Below are 8238 nucleotides of genomic sequence, written 5' to 3' on the forward strand. Positions count from 1 at the left end.
CACAGAATTAGTGCTTTAAGGGAAGCCAGAATAAATGATAAAACTTTTGGATTTAGGCTTGATGTGAATATCTGAAAGAGATCAGGACACACTAGATATATTTTTTGAATATTGAGTGAAAATTTAATGAGTCCTTTCAAAGGAGAATAAAAAGGAGTAATAGGGCATTTAACAATGCTCTTTGAGTTAATTCCAAGTGACATTGACCTCTAACTATAGCTAGTTCTTTATACTTAAATTAATCAAAATGAAATACCATTAAACATTTAGCAGTTGCACTGGACACATTTCAAACCCGTAAGAACCACGTGTGGCTAGCAACTACTCCAATTAGGCAGTAGCTGCAGAACATTTGTTCTATTTAGAACGTTCTAGTGGGGATAGAGAAATGGCAGAGAAGGTGATCTATGGGATTTTGGATGCCTCTGTTGAACAAGTAGCAAGAACATGTAAACTTAAGAGCAAACTTGATATCCTATATTTAATCAGTCTTATTCCCTGACTTAAATCGTTTATGATTTTCAGAAGGCTGCTTACTAAACCTCAGACCAGCTTTCAAACAATTAAAGAGATTGCTTTATGTATTTTGAAGCTCCATTATTGGAGGCATTCAAATTTAGAATTATCTAATGGAACATATTGTCCTTAGTAATGGAACATATTGTTTGTTCTATAAAACTACCTTGTTCCCCCATCCCATTTTTAAGTAAATTAATCTGACTGCAGAAAAAAAAAAAAAAAGCTATAGCTAGCACTTGCTTTAATGGGAACTAACTGTTCCCATAGCATCCAATTAGAATTTGATGCATCACAAGTAAAAGTCATGTAAGAACTAATTAAACCAAAGAATGTGGAGTGGCAGTGGGCTAGAAATAGACTTCTCAATGTGGAAGGAAAAGCATGAAGAAGGGCATAAGACAGATGAGATAGATGATAGTCTTGGTTATAACTTAGCAAGGTGGTGAGACAAATTTGCATCACAATCAAGTGATGCTTAGTAAGTAACCAAACTTCAGACAGCATGACCTTACAACTCATTTCACGATATTCGTTAATGGACGATAAGGGTATTTGTACATCTCAAAGGACAAAGTATTATGCATTTTGGCTGGTTGAAGAAATTCTTCTGCAAATATAGACAATTGATTGAAAAGCAGGAGGAGGCTCATATGTTAGGTAGTGTTATTAAAACAATGCGATTGAGAATTAATGGTTGGGCTGAGATGATGGCACTGGCCTGAGATAATAAGCTATTTATTGCAAAGGCATTACGGGGTAAGGAAGCGTTAGAGGTGACTTTTTTCTGATATCTACAGTTCTGGGTGTCACAGATTATAGTAGGGAAAATAATACCTGTGTTTCTTTGCTTGTGTTTTCTCTTTAAACCAACATGTTTGAGTTGTCCTTGAACACTTCTGATTTGTTTAGTTGCTTGTCATTGTGCATGCAATTTCTTTTCTTTCTTTTTTTTTAAATTAAATAAACTTCCTTCACAAGAATTCATTTTCTTACATATTTTAACAGAGTGCTCCAGGGAAATTAATTGCTCACATGTCTGTAATTTTATAAGAATTTTTACATAACTCTAATGGAAAAATAATTACTTAAACAGCTGTGTCTGTGGTTCACACTACATAATAAGCTGCCCTAGGATAGTGATGATTATCATATTATTACATCTCCAACTCAGCATAGTGACTTCAGCATGTCAAAGAAGATAGCTGTCTACATAATGAAATTGAACTTTTATTCAGCATATGGACCATGGGAAATAATTCAAAAAGCTGTTTTTAATCTGAGAAAGAAACAGAAACAGATAATTTTTAGAACATGTTGGTAAAGAACTTAGCCATGTATCCCATTCACTTTCAAAACGGATGATCAGAAATGGCTCTTGAAGAAGGATGGGATTTATTATGGATTGTCACCTAGTGGTCAGGTACTCTAGTTAAATAAGTCAGGGCTAAAGTCATGAGAGTTGATGATGAAAAAAAATTCTGTCTAATTATTCATATCAAATTACTTTGAATGGATAAATAATAGTTCTCATGTTTGTCTTTCTCCAGAACTCAAAATATCTATATGGCTAGAGACAGGTGATTTTTTAAAATCAGATAAGATAATAATCTACTGCCATAACAAGTAAACCATGACATCTATGTCTTACACACTAAAAGTTGATTTCTCATTTAAATGTCAGACCATAGTTAGCATGCCTGCATATGTAACGTTTCTCATGATCACACATAGTGCATACTCTTTGAGACTTGAGCATCCTGTTTCTTTACATCTGCAGATTTGCCTCTCTCTCTCTCTCTCTCTCTCTCTCTCTCTCTCTCTCTCTCTCCTCTCTCCCTCTGTGTGTGTATGTGTTTCTTGGGTTGAAACATGTCTTCAGGAATCAGGCATTAACTCTTCCAAGGTTGGGGGGTGCGTATCACCTCTTTCCTCAATCTATTCATTAGGAGTTCCTTAGAACAAAAATACATCAGAACAGTCATTAGAAAATAAACACATGGGAATCTGGGAGATGGAACATAGCTATGTGCCCAAGATGAGGAAATGATGAATATGTAATCTTATACATATTAATATAAAATTACCAATTTATATTATTTAGAAAATCAAATCAGATTGCAGATTATGACCTGTTCTGTAGTAGTATATTCTTGGTGCTGTGTTTGATAGATTTTTTTTCAGTTAATTAGGAAATTAAAGTCATTTAAGTAATGGAAAATTTCAAGCATAACTATATATTGTCAGCAGGCACAGAGTATGCTAATTCTTTGTCTTTTTTTTTCTATATACAATGCAACCAGAACAAAACTAAAGTTTTCCTTTTGTTCCCGTCTATTTTACACACAGTTTTAGTCATTCTATTATACATAATTCTTTGTAACAATAATACAAGAATTAACTTATAGCATGTAAAAGAGACAGAATGAATATTTTATAGAAAATGTACACAAGATGTGAAAGAATAGTTATATACAATCATCTCTGTAAATAGTTATAAGCATGTAAATGTTGACATTTCATTAACCTGTCATTAGGGAGCTTTATGTGTGCAATCCATTTTCTGAACAGAATTCTGGGATACCTTAAAAGTTACCTAGAAATTAATCTGATAGTACTTAAAAATATCGTGATAGTTTTGTTTCACACAATTTTTAAGAAATGCCATTGACTTCATTATAATTACGTATTGAAAATATGAAAAATGGGACTTTTATTTGGCGTAATCAAATAGGCAAGAAAATAGTCATCTTTTCCAAGAAAGGATTATTCATCATTTCTTTCTGAAATTGTGTATCACTTCCAAAAATAGAAGCTTTTTTTGACTTTCTGATCTCTGCAAATGTCACTTTGTCCTTGAGTTGCAGAATAAATAGGGTTTCTCTATAGCAGATAATGAAACACCCACATATGTCCTTTAAAGTTAGCTTGGATACCTGGTTGATTTTCTAAGTTTCCTAGTTTTTATATGTGGTTGATTTTCTAAGGTTCAAGTATATAATTTAAATGTAGATACTGCCATCTATTCCTCATGAAAAAACGCCCTAAAACCCAGAAAACTAGAAGCAACAAATAATATAGTAAACATTATAGTTTCAGAGAATTGGAACTTTAAATTTAGAATGTACCATGATTGAAATGAGTTTCTAGTACTCTTAGAAGTATAGTAAGAATCTGAACCATACTAAAATTATTCCTACACTTAATCAAACTTAAACTAAACACATGCAACATAATCATTTCTCTGCCTGCCCAATTCCCTTTGAATCAGCTCCCCTTAATACCAAGAGAAACTCTCTACCTGGGAACGCACTGACCACACCCATCTCATCACCAGACCTGTAGTAGATCACTTTCAGGAGCCTCCCCACCATCTCTGCCTCCATTCCCTGGACACTTCACAGATCCTTGTGGTAGATGGAGCTTTCTTCCCTCTGGTGGAGTTCTCTGTCCTTTCTTCTAGCCCATCATCATTCCTTCCAGACAGCTCCCAATGCCTAGAAACATATTTTACCCAGAAACCACATCTATCAGAGACAGACTCAAGAGCACTCCTGATCAGGCAACCCACAATCACCACACTTTCTGAAGATACAGAGATGGCAATATAAAGCAAGGAATGAAACACCCTCTCAATAAAGACAGTACCAGATATCAATACCTAGAATCACCGCAAGTCCTTAGACATCAGTGCAAAAACCAATCCATTAACACTAAATGTCTCCACCCAAACCCAGCAGCCCAAATACAGTGTGCCCTGAGAAATACAAAAGAGCTGAAGCACAAGACAAAGACTTTGAAATATCTATTAAGAGTATGTTCAAGGAATTTAAAGTGGATATGAAAAAATTCCATTATGAAACCTATGAAAATACAAATGAGCAAGCAAACAAACTAGGATATGACATGAAGAAAAGAGATCAAGGCCTGAAAATGGAAATAGAATCAGGAAAGAAAATTCAGTGTGGAGTAAAACTGGAAATGAAGAATTTAGGAAGTCAAACAGAAACCTCAGAGGCAAGCCTCACTAGCAGAACACAAGGTATAGGAGAGAGAATCGCAGGCACTGAAGATGTGGTAGAAGAAATAGAAGCCCCAGTCAAAGAAAATGATAAATCAAAACAAAACAAAAACAAAATATTAATGCCCCAAACCAAACAACATGAACAACAAAACCCCAAACAAACAAATAAAAAAAAACTTAAAAAACAATATATCCAGGAAAAAAAAAGGCGCTGTGAAAAGACCAAATCTATAAATAATAGGAATAGATAAAGGAAAAGAAACCAAGATCAGGATCACAGAAAATATTTTTTAACACAGTGATAGAAAATATTTTTTCTAAATGTAAGAAGAAGGTGCCTATAAAGGTGTAAGAAGCATACAGATAATCGAATAAACTGGAATAGGAAAAAAATTCCCCTTAACACACAATAATTAAAACACTAAATATATGGAAAAAGAAAGAAAAGATACAAAGGAAAAACAGCAAATAATATATAAAGGCCATATAACACCTGGTTTCACAACTGAGACTCTAAAAGCCAGAAGGGATGGATTGATATCCGACACTCTGAGAAGCCACACATGATAGCCCATACTAATCTATCCAGCAAAAGTTTCATAATAGATTGAGTGAGAAAGACATTTCATGGCAAAAATCAAATTTAAGCAGTATCTATTTACTAATCCAGCTCTATCAAAGGCACTAAAGGGAAAACCTCAACCTGAAGAGGCTAATCATACCCAAGAACACACATGGAATAAATAATCTCAGACCATTAAATTGGAGGAAGGGACCATAGTATAATAACAAAATGACAGAAATCAATAAACACTGATCATTGATAACTATTAATATCAATGTTTCAAATGAAAAGACAGACAAACACATGGATGTGAGAACAAGACCCATGTTTCTGCTGCATCCAGGAAACACATTTTTAACATCAAGGATAGACATTCCTTCATATTAAAAGTATGGCAAAAGGTATTCTAAGCAAATGACACAGGAAGAAAGTTAGTATAGACATTTTAATATGTGACAAAAATAGACCTCAAGACAAAACTAATCAGAAGAGATAAACACATTACATACACATCAATGGAAAATTCACCAAATAGAACAATGCAATTCTTAACATATATGCACTAAACACAGGGGCACCCAAATTCAAAAAAGAAGCAAAACTATAGTCTAAATTACTATATACCCCTACACACTAATAGTGGGGACACTCCTTCTAATGCCCAACACTGCTCAGGTGGCCAAGAATCTACAACCAGATAGGTGATGGACATAGGGTAAAACCAAATACTGTTTTTTTTTAAAGGGGAATGTAGCAATAAATTAACTCCCACCAATATTCTGCAGTACTTCTAGAACAGTGTCTTACTCTGCCATCTGAGAAGTTTCCTCCTGCAGTAGATGGGAATGAATACTGAGACAATGTGCAGAACATGAGAGGCCTTGGAACATCAGTCCTAAATAGTATGTCCCTATCAAGTCGCTTCCTTCAACAGCTCAGGGAACTCTCCAGAAGAGAAGGCAAAAAGAATTTATAAGCCTTTGAGATGGAAAACAGCAAGGAATCCAAGCCTTCTGGATACAGTAGGGCTGACACACATATGAACTCAGAATGCCTGGTAGCATGCACAAGCCCTGCATAGGTAGGCATAAGCCAGGTGAGATTTCAGCACTGAGAGAAGTGGACATGAACACCCATCACTAACCTAGAAGTAATCTATAATTGATAATTGATTGCAAAGGACAAATTAGCTTTCTCCAATGGATTCTCATTGGATTTGAGAAGAAAGTACGTGCTCAGCAGTAGATGGCCAACACAAATGAACTCAATGACATTTGGGAGGGATTCTTTGTTTCTCATAATGATTTGTTTGCATCCATCCATTTTTCTTTCTCTCTCTCCCCCTCCCTCCCTCCCTCCCTCCCTCCCCCCTTCTCTCTCTCTCTCTCTCTCTCTCTCTCTCTCTCTCTCTCTCTTTCTTTCTTTCTTTCTTTCTGATATCTGCCTGTCTGTCTTTACTTTTTTTAACTTTACAAGTTTTTAATTATATATGTTATGGATTCTTTGTATCTTTTTTTCCTGATTGTTTTCCAACTGTTGCTTGATTTTATTTTATCCTTATTTGTTTTCGTGTGTGTGTGTGTGTGTGTGTGTGTGTGTCAGAGAGAGGGGGTGTAGGAGGAATGGAGGAAGAGAGAGAGGGAGAGAGAGAGAGAAAGTGATAGAATGGCTGGTATATGGCTAGGTAAGGAGGATCTGGGAGGAATTGGAGAATGGAAAATGATAATCATAATATATTACATTAAAAACCATCTGCTTTCAGTAAAAACATGTTACCTCTATTTAGGAGTTCATGGCTACTGGTAGGAATACTACTCTGATTACTTCACACTCATTTTTATATGGTCAGTGATACATTGACTTAATTATTAAAGAAATAAAAACAAATAAAAGAAGATATGAAGTTGAGAAGTGTTTCCTAGTGGGAGGAAATTGTAAGGAATGCAGAGGGTATGGTTATGATACATTATGTTATACATATTTTTAAAGAATAATTGAAATAGTATTAAAAAATCACAATTGACCTAAGTTCCTTTTTAATGAGATATATCCAGAATTATATTTGTATGGAATTATCTATTAAAATTTAATCATAAATACTTGTTTAGTAAATGATGTGGGAGGCCCCCTTTGGCTGGTAGTCCTAGGTTCTATAAGAAAGCAGGCTGAACAAGTCATGAGGAAAAAATTACTAACCAGCATTCCTCCATGACTTCTACATCAGCTCCTTTTCCCAGGTTTCTGTTCTCCTTGAGTTCTTGCCCTAACTGCTTTTACATGAACTATGAAATATGTATCTACATATATATGTATATATAATGTGTGTATATGTTTTATATATACTTATGCATATATATGTACATATATATATATGTATAAACACACATATAATACACATACATACACACATACACATACACACAGCAAGGACTAGCCTTGGCTTTGTTGGGGGTCCTGACGAAGGGATATTTGAGAGTGGTTAAAGAACAACTTGAAATCATTGAGGTGGAGTGCAACCTGACAGTTCTGTAGTCTGCTTTAGAAAGCTCTCTTCTCGAGACAGTTTCATGCTTAAGACAGCTTCATGCTCAAGATAATTCTCTTGCTAGAAAAATTTCTAAAAGCTCTTTGGATAGCTCATGAGTTTTTCAACCAAAGTCAGAAAAGCTGGTAGAAAAAAAAGTTCTTGGATTTTCCAACCAAAGTCAGAAATCCTGGTAGAAAAATGTTAAAAGAGCTGTGTTTGCTCTCCAAGCAGTTCTTTCTGGGTAGCTCTCTTTTAAATAAAACCCAGCGTTTATTTACATATCAATCTAGTTATTTACTCCAGGTTCCCTTTTGATTATTCCAGGAATCAGTATTTTATGACCTTAGCCCCTTGATTCTTAGAAGACAGCAAGTATACTTAATATATATATATATATATATATATATATATATATATATATGACAAATGAATTCAGAAATCTGACTGCCTTCATGAGCACAGACAATAAGCTAGCTGGGTGGAATCTTGCTCTGACATCACCACTCCCCAACTCTCTTTATCTCCTACCTTTTATCTTTCTGACAAGCTGCCTCATAGTGCAGCTGCCTCTGTTTTACGTTCATGAAGCCCCTCATATAATTCATA

The 8238-nt window shown here is 34.9% G+C and overlaps 1 non-coding gene across 1 annotated transcript; it reads right to left on the reverse strand.

Annotated features, from left to right (window-relative positions):
- Nucleotides 1-7790: 7790 nt before the first annotated feature.
- On the reverse strand, nucleotides 7791-7854 carry LOC143436526 (U7 small nuclear RNA). The gene has a single exon (XR_013106490.1). It is a non-coding gene; the product is annotated as a U7 small nuclear RNA (small nuclear RNA).
- Nucleotides 7855-8238: the final 384 nt, after the last annotated feature.

Source organism: Arvicanthis niloticus, chromosome 22, assembly GCF_011762505.2.
Source record: "Arvicanthis niloticus isolate mArvNil1 chromosome 22, mArvNil1.pat.X, whole genome shotgun sequence".
NCBI classification, from domain to species: Eukaryota; Metazoa; Chordata; class Mammalia; order Rodentia; family Muridae; genus Arvicanthis; species Arvicanthis niloticus.